At 41.5% G+C, this 22,510-nt stretch overlaps 1 pseudogene; it reads right to left on the minus strand.

Moving 5' to 3' along the window:
* Positions 1 to 1,070: 1,070 nt before the first annotated feature.
* On the minus strand, positions 1,071 to 1,187 carry LOC145395689 (5S ribosomal RNA; annotated as a pseudogene).
* Positions 1,188 to 22,510: the final 21,323 nt, after the last annotated feature.

Consider the following 22,510-nt stretch of genomic DNA (forward strand, 5'->3'; position numbering starts at 1 on the left):
AGATGTACAGCACTGAAGGTCATTGATGATCCAAAGAGAGTTGGTGATAGGACAGAACCCTGAGGAACACCACTATTGATAGCTCTAGGAAAAAAATGATGGCAGTCTACAGCAGCAGCTATAGTACGGCCAGACAGGTAGCTATAGATAAAGACACAGATAGAACAAAAGAAACCGTCAGAGGGCAGTTTGGAAATCAAATATTCATGCCAGACTCAATCAAAAGCCTTTGAGATGTCAAGTGCAATGACAAAGCTTTCACCAAAGTCCCAAAAGGAGGATGACCACGAGTCTGAAAGGTAGATGAGAAGATTGCCAGTAGAGCATCCCTGGCGGAACCATTCTTATGATTGCAAAGAACATTGTGACAAGAAAGATCCTTTAAAAATTATCAGTTAAGAATAGACTCAAAAACTTTTGAAATACATGCTATTAAAAAATTACACCAACTTTCTGTATTTGTAAAGTGTTTGAAACTCTCCTGTAATAAAATAATTAAAGCATCTCTCCTATCATAACCTCTGATTGCCATTAGGGGCTAAGGCAGGGGTGCTTCACTGGCTATCTTTTCACTTTCCTTTAACCCCTTCGTACGCATTGACACGCTTGTCGTCATGTGGGTGTGGCTGCGCCCATACTCATTGACGTTCTTGTCATCAGTAAACCATAACAACTTTTGTCAAAGGAAAAGTTTTCAGCCGATTGGCGTCATTTTTCGAGGCGTCATAGCTTCCCTGCTCCTCATCAAAAGTAATGATTGGCAACTGTGGGTCCTGATACCGGCAAGAAAGCAGACAGGTTATTCAGTACAAAATGAGCTGTGAGTGGGGAAGGTACTGTTTAGTTTGGCCCTTTAAATTTCCACTCTTACCCCCATCCCGGCCATGCAACATATTTCACTATACCAATAGTGCTTGTGTATATTGTTTGGGCACTGTTGTAATTAGATTTGATGTTTCCATCCATTGCCAGACGCCATGTATCCCAAACGAGGTGGTCAAGGGCTTAGAGTTAATTGTTTTACAGGGAGAGGCACTAATCCTCCACCAACCCCACTTGACACGTAGGGATGCCAACAGCATCTGGTGTTCCCAGGCGGTCACCCATCCAAGTACTAACAAGACCCAACGTTGCTTAACTTCGCTGATCGGACGGGAAGCGGTGTACTCAACGTGGTTGATGTTTGCAGTAGGAAATTTGGTGTTTGTGAAGCATTCCTGGTCGTTATCAGCCACTGGCCCAACGGAGATTGTGCTACTGTTTCTAATCAACTACACTGCCTCTACCCTGCACCTAATGTGAGTATTCAACCATAGAAATAGTGACAGTGAATCATAAGAATATAGTGTGCATATCTAGTGCACAAGGAATTGGTGAAATATGTGCAGGAGCTTCAAGGAGGCAGGAAACCACCCTACAGTCACGACATGGTGTTGGTACAATGTAGTTTTTTCCATTTTTCTTGAAAACTATGAGGCCTAGGATCACCGTTGTTGGCTCAAATGAAAGCCAATAAAATTCTGCACGGGATAAAATAAAAACATAACAGTGGCACGAAAAGTTTTTCATTAAAGCTCCCCCCCCTCAAAAAAAAAAAAAAAACTGTTGTCTGTCGGAAATGGGTTTTACTTTTTCGCTTATTACTCGAACACCATATCTCGTATCAAACCAAGATTTCCGGCATTCAAAAGCAAATAAAATTCTCTTTCAAATGATTGTATATCATGGAGAGATTGATCAGTAAACATTCGACTTATGAGGTTAGGAAGTGAGATCTATGTTCCCGAATGTTTATTCCCGAGGCCCTAACACACGTATAGTTTTTTTTTCTTTTTCTTGTCGTGTAGAATAAACATCAACAAATTGGAATATGTGGGTTTTGTGGCAAAATGAATATGTTTGGGTGGTGAAAATAAGCTGAGAATACACTTTTTTGGAGTGCGTGGCAGGCAGGGGGGGAAAGGAGATAAGCCAATGCATCATGCCACAGAAAACTTATGAAACTTATCTGCGAGTGAAAGGGTTAAGACTCCTGGTCATCCCCATTTCGGGACTTCGGTGAAAGATTTGTCATTGCACTTGACATTTCAAAAGCATTCTGTCTAGTCTGGCATAAATCTTAAATTTACGGCCCACTTACGGTTTCAGTCCCATATGTTCTATTATCTCTAGTTGTTCTATAGCTGTTGTTGTAGACTGCCAATGTTCTTCTCGAGCTATCAATAATGTTGTTCTTTAGGGCAATGGTCTGTCACTAACTCTCTTCCTTCTATTCATCAATGACTCACCCTAATCACATCATATGCTGATGGCTCTACCCCTCACCTTTCCATCTACTTCCCACAGGGTCCATCTTAACAGTTACTTCAACAAACGAAAGAGGAGTCTATGGCACACTTAATATCTGACTTGGCTCATACCTCTGATTTGGGTAAAAGTAATATTGTTTTTAATGCATCGAAAAACCAGTTCTTACATCTTTCGACCCATTAAAATCTACTGTAGGAATATCCAATAATTTCTAACAATACCCATATCATTCCAGCATCATCTTTGAACATACATGTGTAAATAGACGAAGCCGAGGGGTGTAATTATACAGAGAAGGTTATCTGGCCACCAATCTTGATAATGTAGTTTTAGGTACTTGTAGAGAGAGAGAGAGGGCACTTGCATATGGATCGTTAAGGTCAGCCAGAACAATGTAGTATGACGTAGTGTCAACGAGATGAGTTACAGCAATCTTGGGTTACTAAATTTATTGAACATAGTTATAAAAAGTGAGTTACAGTTTAGCAGAGTGTGACTCTAACGTCGGAACCTTCTATCTGGCCCTTCTCTCCCCTTTCTCTTAACTCTTTCTCACTGTATCTAACCCTCGTGTTACCAGGCCTATTCTCCAATCCTTTCTTCTGATCTGAAGGGAATCTCTCGAACATTATATACAGCGTGGGGAGGATGTGCATGGTAAATATCGTATCACGTGGACTAACTGACTAGGACTGGTTACTCCAAGTGTTTGAATACGTCATGAAATTCTTGGTCGTCTGGGCTACGAGGAAGTTTGAGATACATCGTATGGTTAAGGATTCTTTATGGTCTGGGACAACAAAGGTTGTGGATATACATTATGAGAATGGACATTCCTGGTTCATCTAGGCAAGGGGATGTGTTCTCTAACTCTTCCCGGAGGACTCAGACATAACTACCTGTTTTACATATTGTTACTTATAGCTATATAGTTACATACAATACTGTGTTATATTATGCCTACATATCGCTCGGTCACGAGAAATTGGTGTACCATCGACATAAAATTGTCATAACATTAATACATATTACATTGAACTTATAGGCTAATTAAGTGAAATACATAATATTGTAAAAGTAACATAATAGTATGAATATTATATAATTGCAGTTACATCTTCTTAATGCTATTGTAGTTGTATAATTTTAATGCAACTGTTACGCAAGTGTGACTGTAACATAACATTGTGTTACTGCAACTGTTGCCATAATATTATAGTTACATCTTGTTAATGCAACTGTTACACAATTGTGTTGCCCATAAAATTGTGGTTACATTTTGTTAATGCAACTGTTACTTAATTGCGTTGGCCATAAAAACAACTGTAGCAATTATAGTGATGCTATCATTTGTAGATACATAATTGTAGGAAATGTAACATAATTGTTGTAATACTATCGTTTGTAGTTACATAATTATAGCAACTGTAATTCCAGTAATGCAAGTGTTTGTAGTTACATAACTGTAACAAGTGTAACATAACTGTAGGACTCACAAGTGTGGTCATTGTAGGTATATATCTGATACATATATATAAAATTAATACAATAATAGCAATACAATCATCTTATGAACCAGACATATTTGATGTACTTGTTTATTTGAGACACCATAGGTGTATTGGCTTAGTTACGTTGCACAGTTTACATGAGGCAGCATGGGTGTATTAGCTTAGTTATGTGAGACATCACAGGTGTATTATCCTAGTTATGTTGCACAGTTTATTTGAGACACCATGGATGTATTAGCTTAGTTATGTGAGACAATGTTGCAGAGTATATTTGAGACACCATGGGTGTATTAGCTTAGTTATGTGAGACACCATAGGTGTATTTGTTATGTGAGATACCATACGTGTACTAGCTTAGTTATGTGAGACACCATGGGTGTATTAGCTTAGTTATGTGAGACACCATAGGTGTATTTGTTATGTGAGACACCATAGGTGTATTTGTTATGTGAGACACCATTGGTGTATTATTTATGTGAGATACCATATGTGTATTAGCTTAGTTATGTTGCGCAGTTTAGTTGAGACACCATGGGTGTATTAGCTTAGTTATGAGACACCATAGGTGTATTAGTTATGTGAGACACCATGGGTGTATTAGCTTAGTTATGTTGCACAGTTTATTTGAGACACCATGGGTGTATTAGCTTAGTTATGTTGCACGGTTTGTTGGAGACACCATGCGTGTATTGACTTAGTTATGTTGCACAGTTTGAATTGAGATATTATATTATGTAACCCATATTTTGTTATTTTGTATAAAATTATATATACAACATTTACAATATGTTCAGTGCTCACTTAGTTTCACACATCACTTGACACTATAGTCCTCCAAAGGTTGTGAAGTCAGCTTGATATGTTTGCTCATTTTAAAATTCATCTTAAGGTATTGGTTGCAAGTACTAGAGTGTGTGGTTGAGTATAGCACACTGTTGCTAGCTCCATTTTTGTTAGTCATTTTCACTTGATTTTGTCTGTCACTGTAATATGAATGATACATGTGTACTTATATTTAAATTTCTGATCTTATTTGATTTTCATATGTATGTATTATATGTTTGTGTAAGGATCTTGTCTATCACTGTGTATATATGTAACGTTGTATATACATTAAGTAGTACTATTAAACTAATAGAGTAAATGTTCGACTCAATGATATTAACTTTGTTGGGAATACAGGCTAGGGTGCTGCTGCTGATGACAGTGATGATGGGTGAAAGGTGTTGGTAGGGTTGCTTGAAGTAGGTCAGGGTCCTGGTATGTCTGCGTCAGCACTCGGTGTCGTTGTCCCCACTCAGCTGATGATGACATACTACTGAGTAGCTGCCTCAGTCCGGTAGTGGTGGTGGGGAAGATGGTGGTGACAGTGTTGAAGAAGGTGGAGGTGATGGTGGAGGGTGGTGGAGGAGGGGGAGAAAATGTGCTGAAGTTGGGTCAACACACAGATGCACTTTCTTATTTCCTTGTTCACTTCTTCGTCTCGTAGTGTTTGATTTTCCTTACTCGTTGAGATTAACTTGCATGCTTGAAGAGTTGTTGATTGAAATAGTTTATTGTCGATACCGTTTCTCATAATCGTGGTTTAGGAGCGATTAGGAACGAAGTTAAGCTGTGCTGATGCGACGCCAGCTCTCGCTCTCTGCTTTGCTTGTTTGTTTTTTGTTTGATTGTGTGAAGTCGCCAAATTGAGCATCGTCGTAGATTGCTGTGACTGAGGCGTTAATCGGCTTCGTTTACAGCTCGCCACAACTCTCAGTGAACGTAATGAGGTAGATATCTTAGTATAAACTCATAAGGCATAGCTTGATTGTGGTTCATTTTCACCGCTCGCCACCAGTCTCGAGTGACGTAGTTTATCGTAGTTGGTTTGTTATTACTGCTGTTCACCAATGTAAGCAGACGTGGTTTATCGTTGTACACCGCTGTCACCAATGTAAGAAGAGGTAGCCAAGGGGTGTAATTATACAGAGAAGGTTATCTGGCCACCAATCTCGATAGTGTAGTTTTAGGTACTTGTAGAGAGATAGGGCACTTGATTATGGATCGTTAAGCTCAGCCAGAATAACGCAGTGAGAAGTAGCGTCAACGAGGTCCGTTACAGCACGCTTGGGTTGCTAAGTTTATTGAAAAAAAGTTATAAAAAAGTGAGTTACAGTTTAGCAGAGCGTGACTCTAACGTCGGAACCTTCTGTCTAACCCTTCTCTTCCCTTTCTCCCTCTAACCCCTTCTCACTGTATCTAACCCTCGTGTTAACGGGCCTACTCTCCAACCCTTTCTTCTGATCTGAAGGGAATCTCTCCGACATTATATACAGCGTGGGGAGGATGTGTATGGTAAACTTCCTATCACATGACTAACTGACTAGGGCTGGTTACTCCACGTGTTTGAATACGTCATGAAATTCTTGGTCATCTGGGCTACGAGGAAGCTTGAGGTACATCGTATGGTTAAGGATTCTTGATGGTCTGAGACAACAAAAGTTGTGGATATACATTATGTGAATGGACATTCCTGGTTCGTTTAGGCAAGGGGATGTGTTATCTAACTCTTCCTTGAGGACTCAGACATAACTATCTGTTTTACATATTGTTACCTATAGCTGTATAGTTACATACAGTATTGTGTTATATTATGCCTGAACTTGGGGCTTCATTCTCTGGGGATTTATCTTGAAAAGATCATATTACCTCCCTTTATAAAATCTGCTTCCGAGTGATTAGGTGTGCTATGTTGACTTTGTACTTTCTTTACCCCTGCACAGTTGCTGACTTTAAACAGAGGGTATATTAATTTTGTCCTTGTGTACACCACTAATGTGCAGGGAGGCGCCCCACATACAACAAAAGTCAAAGACTTTTCATCTCGTTAACTCCCCTCCTCTTACTGGCTGCCTTCAACCTCTATCTCTTTCCCGTGCTGTTTCATATTTGTCTCTTTTCTTTCATTAAGTCAATGGTCACTGGTCCTCTGAATTCTCTGCTTCCATCCCTCAACCACTATGGAAGGCAGGTCGCATCAGTGTAGACACAAACTCCTATCCCTTTTCTGTCCAACCTTCTAATGCACGAGTTAACTGTTAATGCCAGTCCCTTATGTGTACAACAGGTCACCTTTGGAACTGTCTTCCTCTGTCTGTATTCCCTACTGCCTATGACTTCCAGTCTTTGAAATGCAGTGTGTCCAAGCATCTTGAACAGATCTTCAATTTTGGAATCAATTGTCGTGTATTTATTTTTGCTAAGAGGAATCAGTTTTCAGGCATGTAGGTTTTTTTTTTTTTCATGCATTTAAAAAAAGGAATTGCTGCAATATAGTGCATCATACATTTTTTTTTTTGTGCAGTTCCTCTCGTGCAGAAAAAACTTACCCAAATAAGTGCTTTAGAAAAGAAGAAAACTATGCGTGTCAGGAATGGACATGACCACAGGGATAGCTCAAAAGATTTATGTGATACAGAAAACGTACTCACAGAGAAAGTAAAATAAATTGTAATGGCTAGTCATGTGTAATGAACCTTGGAATTTCTTTTTTCTCTCCAATCCAACACACTGTAATGCACATTGTCTCTTAATAAAACGGAAAAATTGGGCAAATAAACTGAGCTAGCCAAACGTATAAAGGTGATGATTCATTCATGTGGCAGTGGCCAGGGGCAGTGGAAAGGAGTGTCAAGGACAAGTGAGGCAAGGGGGAGCAAGAGTGTATGCAAACATGGAATCCCTCTTTGTCCCAGGCTGGGGCGAGGGCTGTGGGCTGTAACTACCGACTCGACCTCATACTATAACATCCTTTCGTGGCTATCCAAATTACCTCCACAATGCCTCCACCTACAGCTGACCTGGGGACATGTACAATGGAAAGATGAAGGACGGTGAATAATCTGGTCCTTAACTGAAAGTTCAGTAGACTGTAATTATGCAGCCATGACTGTTGAAAACATAAATGCATACACGAAGGGCTTCGCTTGTCAGACCCCCCCAGGATTCAGGGGTTAAGATTGAAGTGAGCGTAATACTTGGGAAACTAAATTCTGAAGCTGTCGGAGATTTTTTTTTTTTTCCGAGGAAGAAGAAACCAAAGGCTGAGCCTGCATGAACGTTTCTTCCAAGGAAAAAAACAAAAACAATATAAAAGAGAGCCAAATTCAAGATTTATTCATTTTGAGATGCCTGGTCACACTGCATTTGAAAGACTGGAGATCATAGGAAGTAGGAAATACAGACAGAGGGAGACAGTTCCAGAGTTGACCTGTTGCATAAATGAAGGACTGGGAGTAATGGTTAACTCTTGCATTAGAGAGTTGGACTGAAAAGGCATGAGAGTTTGTTGCTAGACGGGTGCCATGGGCCCATGGAAGAGGTGGAGGGATGCAAGCAGACAGTTCAGAGAAGCAGTGACCATTGAAATACCAATAGAAAAGAGATAAAGAGGTAACAGTTCGGCGAAGAGAAAGAGGTTGAAGGGAGCCAGAAGGAGGAGGAAAGTTGATGAAACGAAAAGTCTTTGACTCCACCCTATTGAAAAGAGCTGAATGTGGGGAGCCTCTCCACACATGAGAGTTGTACTCTAAACATGGGCGTATTAAGTCAGCAACTGTGCAGGGGTAAAAAGAGAACAAAGTTGGCTTAGCACACCCAATCTCTTGGAATCAGATTTTACAAGAGATGCTTTATAATCTTTCCAAGACAAGTCCTGTGTGAATGAAACCCCAAGCATGTTCAAGGATGGTGCAGGATTGACCTGGATATTATTAAAAATTAGTTGTTGTTTTTTATGTGAGGAAGAAAGAACCGAAGGCCATGAGCCCGCAATAAGAGTTCCCTCCAAGAGAAAAACAAAATGCAAGAGAGAGCCAAATTCAAGATCCATTCATTTCGAGATGCCTGGACACACTGCGTTTGAAAGACTGGAGATCATAGGCAGCAGGAAATACAGAGGGAGACAGTTCCAGAGTTGACCTGTTGCATAAATGAAGGACTGGGAGTAACTGTTAACTCTTGCATTAAAGAGTTGGACAGAAAAGGGATGAGAGCTTGCTGCTAGACGGGTGCTACGCGCCCATCGTAGAGGTGGAAGAATGCATGCAGACAATTCAGAGGAGCAGTAACCATTAAAGTAGCGATAGAAAAGAGAGAAAGATGCAACAGTGTGGCGAAGCGACAGAGGTTGAAGGGAGTCAGTAAGAGGAGGAGAGTTGATGAGACGAAAAGCCTTTGACTCCACCCTGTTGAAAAGAGCTGTGTGTGGAGAGCCTCCCCACACATGAGAGATGTATTCCACACAGGGGCGGATAAAACCCCTGTATAGAGTCAACAATTGTGCAGGGGTAAAGAAAGAACAGAGTCGGCTTAGCACACCTAATCTCTTGGAAGCAGATTTTACAAGAGATGTAATATGATCTTTCCAAGATATGTCCCGAGTAAATGAAACCCCAAGCATGTTCAAGGATGATGCAGGATTAAGCTGAATTTTGTTAAACATTAGTGGGTATACCTGTGGAAGATTTTGACAGGTTGATAGGTGTAAGAACTGAGTCTTAGATGCATTAAAAACAACCATATTATTTTTACCCCAGTCAGAGATACGAGCCAAGTCAGATATTAGGTGTGCCATAGTCTCATCCCTTGTTTGTTGAAGTAACTGCTGAGATGGGCATTGCGAGAACTGAATGGAAAGGTGTAGGGTGGAGTCATCAGCGTATGATTGGATAGGATTAGACGCACAGCTTAGACGATCATTGATGAATATAAGGAAGAGAGTTGGTGATAGGACAGAGCCCTGACGAACACCACTGTTGATAGATCTAGGAGAAGAACGATGGCCGTCTACAACAGTAGCTATTAAACGAGCAGAAAGGAAGCTAGAGATGAAGGCACAGATAGAAGGATAGAAACTGTAAGAGGGCAGTTTGGAAATTAAAGTTTTATGCCAGACTTGATAGAAAGCCTTTAAGATGTCAAAGGCAGTGGCAAAGCTTTTGGCGAAGTCCCGAAATGAGGATGACCATGAGTCTGAAAGATAGGTGAGAAGATCGCCAGTGGAGTGTCCCTGACGGAAGCCATACTGACCATCAGAAAGAAGATTGTTATAGGAAAGATGCTTTAAATTTTACTGTTGAAAATCGAATCGAAAATTTTTGAGACGCAGGATGTTAAAGCAATGGGACGATAGTTAGAGGGTTGGGAATGGACACCCTTGTTTGGGACTGGCTGAATGAAAGCAAACTTCCTGCAAGAAGGAAAGGTACAAGTGGAAAGACAAAGACGAAAGAGTTTACCTAAGCAGGGTGTAAGCACACAACCACAGTTCTTGAGGAAAACAGGAGGGACTCCATCAGGCCCATGCCTTGTTAGTATTGAGGCCAGTGATGGCAGAAAATGCATCAGCTGAAGAAATTTTAATGTCAGTCATGAGGAAGTCAGAGGGGGGAAGTGATGGAGGAACAGCACCGGAATCTTCTAAGGTGGAATTGGAGGAGAAAGTCTGAAAGAAAAGAGATCTGCTTTATCAGTAGAAGAAAGAGCTAAAAAGCCATCAGAGTAGAAAAGAGGAGGGAAGGATGATGAGGTAAAGTTGTTATAAAGGATTTTTGGCAAGATGCCAGAAGGAGCGGGAAGAATTTGAGTTGGAGAGTTGATAGAATTTAGTACGGATGAAATTATTTTTAGCAGAACGAAGAACAGACTTAGCACGATTCCGGGCAGAAACATAAAAAAGATGTGATTCAGGGGTGGATTGGCTCCAGTACCTCTTATAGGCCCTCTCCTTGTTGCGGACAGCATTAGAACAAGCGTGATTAAACTCAGGCTTTCTTGCATTAGTCAAAGGATATGAGAAAGGAATGTATGCTTCCATGCCTGAGAGAATGACCTCCGTAATGCGCAAGGTACACTCAGATGGCTCCCGGCCATGGAAGCAATAACCATGCCAGGGAAAATCGAAGAAGTACCGCCTTAGGGCCTCCCAATCCACAGCTCCAAAGTGCCACAGACGACGTCTCTTTGGAAGGTCCACAGGCTGTACTGGAGTGATTGGACAGGTTAAGGTAACAAGGTTATGATCGGAGGAGCCCAATGGAGAGAAAACATTAACAGTGTAGGCAAAAGGATTAGTTGTAAGGAAGAGGCCAAGTATGTTGGAGCTCTCTCCAAGATGGTCAGGGAAACGGGTAGGGTGCTGTACAAGCTGCATTAGGTCATTTAGGATAGAAAAGATGAAGGCTTGTTTACCAGGTGGATCAGTGAATGGAGAGGAGAGCCAAAGGTGGTGGTGAACATTGAAATCTCCTAGAATGAAGATTTCAGAGAAAGGAGAAATGGATAGAATGTGTTCCATGGTAGAATTAAGATACTTGAAGAATTTTTGATAGTCAGTAGAATTAGGAGATAAGTAAACAGCGCAGATATATTTAGTCAGAGAATGACAAGAGAGCTGAGGCCAGACAGCAGAGAATTCAGAAGAATCAAGTTCAGGAACACGAGAGCAAGATAGGTCGTTGCATACATATACGCAATGATAATGAACAGGAGTGGTACGATGGTGACTGCAGCACTGTTTAGGGTGTTTGAGTAGATTTACACTTTTTGTAGACTGGTACTGTAGGACTGGTAGTGCTAGCAATTTATTTAAAATTTTGATTAGAAATTCTTTGTGAGGCACAGGAAGCTGAAAAGGGTTGCGTGAGCTGAGACGAATGATTAGAAAAGATTAGAATGTTTAAGTGTTGAAAAAGGGTGGGTTTAGTACACAAGGTCAAGATTAGTATAAGCTTGGCAAAGGATTTAATCAATTTTATATTTATGGCAAATAAGAAAAAAGTAAGCATGTGCCACTTTCAAATACATGGTGTCCTACAACAAAAACACAAATTAGAATTTTTGCATTAGAGGTACAGTGTTCGTTGTTGAATAACTTGCCGTTTGTCAGATGCTGAGGATTCATCATTTATGACCAAGGTGTTCATCATGGAAAATGTCCAGTGGGAAATGAGCAGATCCCCGAGGTCTTTCCTGGGCAGGCAGGTGACCACTAGGAGCCTTGTCGACCACACCAGGAGACGTCCATTGAGGGACCAATCGGCGAAAGCAGTGAGGAAGGCTGGGTCGTCACTCACCACAACCACCATCACGCACCACGACACCTGCCGCAGCTGCTGACGTCACCATGGCACAAGTTAGCTGTGTGACCTACCTGCCTCAGCAGTAATGAGGTTGACCAACCCACCTCAGCAGTTCAGTGAGAGTGACCTACTCCCCTCTGCACTAATGTGAAAGTGACCTATACGCCTCACTAGTAATGTGAGAATAACCTACCCACCTCATCAGTAACGTGAGGGTGAACTACCCTCATAAGCAGTAATGTGAGAATGGCAAACCCACCTCAGTAATAATAAGAGAATACCTGACAGCCTCAAGACTAATGTGAGAGTGACCTACCCGCCACAACAGAAGTGTTAGAGTGACCTTCCCACCTGAGCAAATGAATGTAAGTGACCTACCCGACGAGCCTGGCTGACCACTGTGGAGAGCTGTGCCTGCGTCACGTTAGTGTCCTGGCCGTCCACACCCACCTCGAACACACCCACACCCCGTGCTGCTCCAACATCACCAATACTCTAATAAAAAGCAGTATATAATTGTGCGGAGTAAATTAGTTTTCATAGAGTTAAGATGCCAGGGAGGAACATGTATTATTACTTTAAAGTTTCATATTAATTATCCATCTGTCTATAGCCAGAGGTTTCAATTCCGCAAGGGAAGGCAACAGACAAATTGGTTCCATGTTGCTCTGTTCCCGGCCATTTTGCTGACTTCCCCCAGCTCTAACCTCCTCGCTCATATACCTCTCCACTCCATCCCTCCATCTCATTCTTGGTCTCCCCCTCCATCTCACTCACAGACACTCTCCTCGTGAGGCTCTCGTTCCACATCCAAACCACCTCAGTTTATTTCTCCTAACGCTTTTTATCCCATCCACATCCACACCACAACGCTCTCCACATGCTCCTCTCAAATAACTCATTTCCGCTGCTCTCACTCTTGACTTGTGCCTTTCCAAAAAGCTTCAAGCTTCACTTCCATGTGTTAAAGCTGGTATCACAGTCCTATCATGCAGAGGCTTTTTTGTCTCCATGTTCACTTCTCTGTTCCATATCAGTGCTTTCTAAGAATCAGGGACTTTCCTTCCCTGTTGCACCTTTTCATGGACTTCATCCTCCAGATTTCCATCCTTACTCATCACACTACTCATGTACTTAAAAAAAAAAAAAAAAAAAAAACACACATTTTCCATTTCCTCATCATCCAGCCTCACTGTGCATTCAGTGACTTCTTTTCTCTCGAAGACCACAGCTTTACTCTTCCTTTCATTCACCTTTAGATTCCGTTTCTTACACATTCTCCCAAACTCAGTCACCAAGCCTTGTAATTACCCTTCGTCGGCATTTAACAATACAGTATTATCTCCAGACAACAGAATACAAAGTTTCCAAACGCTGCCCTCTCTCATTAGGACCTCTCTAACATCCACTGCCCTACTTTGTATCTCTTTTATAACTCCATCCATATACAGATTGAACTGCCATTGATACATGATAAATCTTTGTTTCAGTCCAACATTCAGTCAGAAAAAATATACTCAGTTCACCATTCACACGTACTACAGTCTTAGCGCCCTCATTATGGAATTCAGCAGCTTCCCACTTACTCCATATATCCTTAAGATTTTCCACATCCCTAGTCCATCCACTCAGCCATATGCCTTCTCCAGATCGATGGAGGTCATATACAATTTCTTTCCCTTTGTAGAAACTTTTCCACCGATGATCTTAGGACTAATGTCTGATCTACGCAACGCCATCTCTTCCTAAAACCTCCCTGTTCTTCTCTAACTCATTTCTCTGTTATATCTCTAACTCTGTCTCAATAACAATCCTTCCATATAATGTTCATGTTACACGTAGAAGAAAAATGCCACTATGATTACCACACACTTCGTTTTCCCATTTTCCTTTATACAGGGGAATAGATATTCCTGACTTCTAATCCTCCAGGACTCTGCCTTCCTACCAAGCCAATCTGCACATCTTCCATATCCATTTCACTAATATCTCTCCCCCATGCTTCACCATTTCGCCACACACTTTATCATTTCCTGGGGTTTCCCCATTTTCACTTTCATCATTCCTTTCACCACTTCTAATGTACTGATCACTTCGTCCCTTACCTCCCTCCTCGTCCCAGCTACTCCCCGGCCACTTATACTCACACCAGTTTCATTCCCTGTGTTAACAGATCCTTAAAGTGTTCTCTCAATCTGTTCACTTCTTCTCCCTTCACCACTAACAATCAGTCATTTTTATCTTCCACTCCCTTACTTTCCTCTTTATCACATTGTCTCTCTTTACCTCCTTCCTAATTATCAAGGTATTTATTACAGTACAGTAATGTCTTTGATAAAAGAAAACATTGTTCTCTGTGCATTATTGAGTACCAAGGGAAACTTTCAGTGTTAAAATTCGGTTTTAGCTGTGAGACCATCGCATTGGTAATGAACTGAGATAACAAAGTATGGATCTCATCCAGTACTGGAGCCTAATTAAAGTCCATCTTTCCTGTTACCTTTAATATGGTGCTGTTTGCTACTAAGTTGTCCGTGAGCACCATTGGAAAACAACTGCCTTGTAGCCAAGTTTCCAACACTGATCCAACCATCGGTACCGATTCCCACAGACGATCCCTAGAATCTGTAATGAAATAATGACTCTCTCTCTCTCTCTCTCTCTCTCTCTTGCTTAATATATATATATATATATATATATATATATATATATATATATATATATATATATATATATATATATATATATATATATATATATATATATTTAAATAACAGAACAGGGGAAGGAAAAACAAATTAAAATAATAATCCATACACCAGATTACTGGTGTTCTCTGTTCATAAAATATCTGTAACAGTTAGACTTGAACAGCTGTAGGTTGAAGTTAGGAGGGAAAAAACTCTTGGGAAGTGAGTTCCAAAGAGATGCAGTACGGGGAATAAAAGAATTCTGATAGGCAGAAGTTCTGCAATATGGCTGAGTGACATTCCAGTCATGAGCGCTACCAGATGACCGTGTAGGATTAGGGAAGGCATGGAGAGGTGGCACCATGGACGCAACTTCGTCTGAGCATTTGCCATAAAAATATCTGTAAAATAATGCTAGGGAGGCAACATTCCTTCTTACTTGCAGGGGACATAGTTTATTTGTAATGGCAGGGCTGTTAATAATTCTAACAGCCTTGTTCTGATTCTTGTCTTAATGTTTTAATGCAACCTCTCCACATCCATTCCACAAGAGTGAGCAATATTCAAGCTGACAGCGCACATGACTCTTATAAATTACAGCTAATGGTCGTCAGTGAAGAAGTTATGCACTCTGTACATTAGTCCAAGTTTCTTTGAGGCAGTTTTAGCAAGTGATCTAACATGAGAGGTCCAGCTGAGGGCACTGAAAAGTGAGACGCCGAGAATTTCAATACTTCTGGAGATGGGAATATTAGTAGTACTGAAGGTAATATACGAATCTGGCAATATCTGTTTGTTAGTGAATTGTATATATTTATTTTACTAGCATTAAATGAGACAAGGTTGTTTTGTATCAATACACTGATCGTAGATAGGTCTTGATATATGGAGATGTCTGTAATGAGTCGAGAGGTAGAGATATTAGATTTTGTAACCGGGTGTCTGAGTGTGAATGAACTATGTAGTGTTGATTCAGCTGCATATGAGTGAATGGGATTGTGGGTGACAGATAAGAGACTATTAATATGAACGCCGGCTCGCCGGCGTTAGTTGAGTGGAAATTGGAATATACATCATCTACTTTTACTCCTATTTTCCTGTCACTGAGATATGAGGAAATCAAAGGAACAAAAGACGTTAGTCCATAGCAAGGAAGTTTGGAAGGCATGGGACAGTACCATACTGTATCGAAAGCTTTAGAAATATCAAGGGCTACTGCTTGAGTTTCTCCACGTAGGTCAGTTGATTGATGGATGGTATGCGTTAGGAGACTATGTCAATGGTGGATCTTGCATTGCGAAAAACATATTGTCTATCACTAATTAACTTGTTGGATTCAATATGTTTAACAATGTGCTCATTAAAGTTTCAAATACCTTACCAAGAGAAGATGTGACTGCTATTGGTCTGTAATCAGAGGGGTCAGAGGAACTTCCTTTCTTCGGAACTGGGTGAATATTGGCTTCTTTCATGAATTTGGGAATGAAGAAGTACGTATGCATAGTCTGAATAATTTAGCTGGAACAGAGGCAAGTTCAGGGGAACACTTTTTCAAAACAATCGGCGGAATTCCATCTGGGCCTGGAGCTTTGTTTGTAGGTAAATTGTCTAGGATGGATTTTACGTATCTTCTCTGTATTTTAAGGGGAACAATCTCGGGAGAGTCAAGTTCTAATACTGGGATGTTCTGGCTTGCATCGTCCATGGTAGAATTTCTGGCAAATGTACTGGCAAAGATATCTGCTTTCGCACGTGGGTCATTTGCAATGTTCCCACCTGAAGATTTTAGCGGGGGAATGGATGATGACTTGTTATAATTATTACTGAAAGAGTTAAGAGTTGACCAAAATATTCTATTGTCATTAGGGATGTTAAGTAAGTTTGATGCGCGCTTTTGAAGAAAGTTGGATTTAACTAGATTTATTACAGCTTTTGCATGATTTCTAGCAGTTTTAAATTCAAAGAGTGATTCAGATGTTTTTGATTTTTAAGTAAGAGTTATATGCTAATGACTTTTGGGCTGTTGCTCTGGCACAGTTGCCATCAAACCATTTTGGAGAGTTCGATCTCTTAGTGAACTGCTGACTTGGTATGAATAAATCCATACCAGTTAGTATTAAGCCGCAAATGTGGGACTGGGTAGAATTGGGATCACTAGAGAAGAAAAACTACCATGGAATGTCAGCAAGATAATTTCTAAATCCATCCCAGTCTGCCCTATCAAATTGCCATAGGGTCATCCTGAGAGGTTCAGAATGGGGAGGTGTGGGAGGGTTAACTAATGAGGCTTTGATGAGATTGTGGTCAGAGGATCCAAGTGGTGACAGTACCTCTATCCTGTATTGATCTCGATTATTTGTCAAGAATAAATCCAAGGGATGGACATCATGGTCAAGATTATCAGGTATTCTGGTTGGTTGCTTTACCAGCTGGGTGAGACTAAATGATTCTGCAAACAGCTCGCACTCTTGACCAGCGTCGTCAGTCCTGGCAGAATGCAATAACAATTCAACATTATGTATGTTAAAATCACCCAAAATGCTAATTTCGGTGCTAAGGGCAAGGTTAAGGTTACTCAACTGTGTGGATATGGAATCAAATGCACTGGGTTCTGAAGATGCATTGAGGGAGCGATAGACTACACAGATATATTTGGTAATATTTTGACAATTTAGTTTATACAATGAGTAACCAAAACTGGATAAAACGAAGTTTATAATTGTGTTTGGAGGATACATGCATGAAATTAAATTTGGGAGACAGATCTTTAATAGTCTTCACGAAAGGAATTTTACTGTTTTCCTTTCCTGCCCAGTAAAGACAAATCTCACTGTCAGTCCATATACTGAGTATCAAGAGTAATGGTTATATACCTGGCCAATTTGGTTCCTATTTCTATGAAAGCCAATTCCATTTGAGGTAGGGTTCTTCCTCTCAATGGCGCAACTCAGGCTTTGGACATAATACTCTTACTATCCTCTCCTGTTGCACAATAAGCTACAGCTCCATAGGCCCTTTGAGAAGCATCACAAAATATGTGTAAGACTTCTCATTACTGTTTATTTTCCTGGGATTTCATATGCTTGAAGTGGTTTCAAACCCCTTTCTAATCTGTTCCCATTGTTCCACATATGTCTTACCTAGTTCAGAGTCCCAGTCTAACTTTTCTCGCCAAGCCTCCTGTACTAAACATTTGCCCCTAATAACTATAGGGCTGACCAACCCTAATGGGTCAAATAACATGGAGACCTGACTTAACAAGGACCTCTTGGCGAGAGTGACATCAGAGAACTTAACTGGTTTCAAACTTATTACATCAGCTGTTGTATCCCAGTTAAGACCTAACACATTTTGAATTTTGGGAATGTCAGAATCTGATAGTCTTCTTGTATTTTATTCCTCAAAAGCTGTGAATTTGTATTCCAGGTCTGTAACTGCAAATTTGCCCTCCCACATTCGGAATTGGCTACTTCATAAGCCTTCAATGCTTCCGATTCTGTATCAGCAACACATTGCAAATTATCCATGTACAAAGTCTGCCCTATTTCTGGGCTTTTGGCATTTTTAAAATGATGTTTGAAAGTGTTGCAAAGTAGGAGAGGACTAGCACAAGAGCCAGAGAGCACCGATCGGAAACAGTAACTTTTCAATGGACTATCCTCATTTTGAGGATCATGAGGCCAGAGGAATTTTGTAAATTTCCTATCCTCCTGTCTCAGTTCTGTTCTGAGAAAAGCCTTACTAATGTCTGCTTCATAATAACAAGGTTTCTCTCTAAATCTTAATAACACATTCCCTAGCTTCTCTGTTAGTGTAGGTTCAGAGTAGAAGCAATCGTTCAAGCTAGCTGATTTCTTGGACACTTTATTACTACAACTGAATACTATCCTTATGGGAGTAGTTACTGAATCCTTGCTTACAGCATGATGTGGTAAGTAATGTCCTTCTTTGTGGTTAACATGGAATTCTAGCTCATCTACAAAGTTATTCTTCAATTGATCTTTTTTAATATTATCATATATGGTTAGATGTCCTGGTTTATCTCTCAACTTCCTTAGAAGAGAATTTAAATGAGCCTTAGCTGCTTGGTAATTTGTTGTTAACTCCGAATGGTTTAGTTCCCATGGTAATCCTACCCAATACTGTCCATCCTTAAAATACCCAGACTGATTATACAAATCTAAGCCCCCCCGTGGGCAGCCACCTTGTCGTGGTGGGGGGGGCTTGCGTGCCCCTGTGATCCCACAAGCCTGCCCGTGGATGTAACGACATCCGGCAGGGTCTCCCACGCGGGTGGGGTTGTGGGTGAGGGGTCTGACTAAGCACTGCCCAAAACGTAGGTTACCCGTAAGGGTCATCGGTGCTGCCCTCCAGAGGGATCGCCTCGGTGCTGTACCGAGTTGGTTGGTTGGGTGTCTGGGCTGGGGGGTGTTGGGGAAGGGGGTCTTTGCACTGGTGGGAGCGAACTTTCGCATCACAGGGTGTCCTTTGGGGACACCCTCTGGGGACGAGGTACCCTGCTCCTATCAGACCGCACTCGGTCCCCTCACTCCCTGGTAGGCGGTTTCCCTTGGCTCCTGGTGCCAATTCATATTTACTAGAGTGTGTATGGATACACTGAACACTTCTTTAACCACTCGTGTGGTCGGTGACCAGCCACACGAGTCGGCATCAAGTGGTCACTCTCTGGCCGACGACCCTGTACCCTCCGGGTCGTCTGCCAAAACTGCGACTTTAGATGTTCCCTGCATCGAGTTATTACCTGGTGTCTTTGTGAAACACTCCTACACAAAGTATATAGTCCTCAAAACGAATGATGGTACTTCCTTCCGGAACCTGAACTGTTTTAAGATTCACAGTGGTCTGGTTACAGCATGTGGATTTGCCCCCAAGGTCTCATTGCAGGGTGATGGTTCTCTGTTGCTAGAAGCCAAGAATGAAGAGGAGAGTTCACGCATCCAGTCCCTAACTATGGTCGCTTATTATCCTGTATCTGCCTCGCGTCACTTGGTCAATATCAGTTCCGAGGGGTTGTGTATTTTCGTGACTTGATCTCGTATTCTGATTCTTCCCTCTTAGAGGGGCTGGCTCCTCAGGGTGTTGTAGGAGTACAGGGAATTATGAAGAAGGTTGATGGGGTTTTAACCCCCACTCCCACTCTTCTCTTGACATTTGACCGTCTTACCTTGCCGGAGGTTATCACTGCTGCGTGGTGGAAGCTAAAGGTTAAACCTTATGTTCCCCGACCTAGGAGATGCTATTATTGTCAAAGATTTGGTCACGTCCGCCGTTCTTGCAGGCGGGAAGCGTCTGGCCTTCCTGAGGTCTGTGGAAATTGTGGTGGAATTTTTCATGGTATAGATGATTGTTCTCAACCCTCTAAATGTTTGAACTGTGGAGAAGCACACGCAGCCTCCTGAAGGGATTGCAAAGTATACAAATATGAATACGAGATCACTTCTGTTCGAACGAAGAAGAAAATTTCCTTTTCTGAGGCAAAGGCCAGGGTAAGGGAGCGGTTCATTCACCCTGGGGTTACCTTTGCTGCTGCGTTGTCTCGCCATAAAGCTACCCTGTCATCACACAATGCCCCATCAAATTCTCGGAGTTCTACTTCCCGGCGTTCTCGCCCGGGGGATTCCACTGAGGGAGTGCAGCCTGGAAGCAGCTGTGCTTCCTCCAGGGAGGTGCTTCCTGTCTCTGGGGGTGTCCCCTCTGCGGTGATTCTTCCAGCATCTGGGAGTGCCTCCCCCATCCCAGTTCCACCGGTTCCTCCTGTGACAAACACCCGTGTCGATGCTACACTTTGCTTTGACACATTCAAAACTCCCGATGTCCTTCCTGTGTATCCTTGTCCTGACATATCCAAAAAAACAGCGTCTCTCATACTTCTGTATCAGCTGCTACTTCCGTACCGACTGCTGCTCCTGTACCATCTGCCCGCTCTGCTACTGTTGCTCACTCTTCTTTACAGTGTGGCACTATAGTTTCTAATGCTTTAAGTTCTGGTGCAGAGATGGAGGTTGCATCTGCCAACCTCAAACGAGTGAGGAGTGAGGAGTTTTTGGGTGACTCCCCTCCTTCTAAGGTTCAAACTTCTGTACCACATGAGGATTCTGAGGGGGCTCTTCGCTCAACAACCCAGCCAGTGGTCGCGTCTAAGTCTGTGGGTGTTCATGAGGGTCCTTCTAGGATTCCCGTTGTCATAAATGACTTTGTGTCATAAAATACTTTGTGGTTCCATTTGTGGTTGAGTTGTAGTTGAGTTATATATATATTTTAGACTTGTGGTCGAGCGGCTTTTATATCTTGTAGTAGCTTCCCCATTTGTCATGTAGTGACAGGAGAGGTAAAGAATAGTATGGGACTATTTTTATTTGTCTTGGAAATATTAACAAGTCTCTCACACGGCACGAAGTATAAGTCCCGGGTAGCTACCTCCCTGTCTCGCTATCTGTCTCTCTCTCTCAAATTGCCAAGCCCTTCTCCCGTGACCTGTCTCTAGGATCGCTTGTCCCCTTCTGTCTTGCCTGTTCTGTGGCTAATCTCCCTCTGAGCTCTCTTTCCTAAATTCTAGTGTAGCAGGGGTGTGTCACGTGTGTTCCTCGTGGATGGAAAGTTCTCGCAGCCTGTGTGTGAGTATGTGTGTATATGGTCAATAGACGCTGTCGTGTGCCTATCAAGCATTCCTTGCGTCAAGAGTGTGTAAGCATGTTTAGCACTGCTCGATTCTCGCAGACACAACACCTTCTCATCATCTGACTCCCTGCTTCTATCTCTCTCTCCATCCATCTATTTATCTATTGTTATGGAACAGAGAAAGATGATGTACACTTTAAGTGAGAATACTAAAAATCACTACTGTCCCGTAAAGTTCCAGGTTCAAAACAAAAGAGTTAGGTAAAATTACAAGTTAAAGTTTAATGCTCAAACTAACAACAAAACATTCAGGACTCATAAGCATAATGTAATGGCAAATAAACAGGTTAAATATATGGTTAACTGCAATAGCCTCTATTAACACGAAATTAGCAAGAGTAAATTTATCTAAGTCAGCCCTGATAAAATGAAAATACACTGGGTAATGCTCAGTTAATGCAAGATAAATTATTACAGATACAAACTATTATCAAAAATGACTGACATAAAACCCAACATTAATCAAAAACCTCACTAGGCCTAAGAATTAACCTTATGCTACACAGTACAAGAAAAAATACAACAGTTATACTCAAATTACACACAGCTCCTAGATGTTTGGAGATTTCTTGAGCACTCACAATAATAATAACTGTACAGGGGAGGACAGAGATGTGAACAAAATGAGGAGCAGATCTAAGTGGCAATGATGCAGAGACTGAGCTCATTATATAGGGGCCGGCAGAGCTTGATACAACTTGTAAGAAGGACGCGCAAATGAAGCCATGGGGACAAAGAGTTGAAAATCCTGCTCTGAACTCCAGAAATGACGACTTACTCTACTATAACGGTAGAAGGGGGGAACTGAGGCAGAACACGCCCGTGATCAAACATGCAGCATACTGTGCGTTAAAATACACAAAGGGTGATGAAATCATAGGCTATGTAACACCTCCCCACAAAGAAAAAAGAAATTTACAAAGGAAATTTCTTATTACTCTAAAACAATCTGTATATGGCATTACGGAACATGCAAAAGTCTTTCCTAATGTTACAAAACATGAGATCTCCCTAGCACATTCAGTCATAGGTACTTGCCAGTATCCCTTTAACAAATCAAACTTACTTATGTACCTAGCCTTTCCGATCTTGTCTATGCAATCTTCCACGCGAGGGAGAGGGTAAGTGTCTGTTTTGGTTATCTGATTAACACGTCTGTAGTCAATGCAAAGCCGCT

Source organism: Coenobita brevimanus, chromosome 32, assembly GCF_032717465.1.
Source record: "Coenobita brevimanus isolate Jiangsu-jjx chromosome 32, ASM3271746v2, whole genome shotgun sequence".
Classification (NCBI taxonomy): Eukaryota; Metazoa; Arthropoda; class Malacostraca; order Decapoda; family Coenobitidae; genus Coenobita; species Coenobita brevimanus.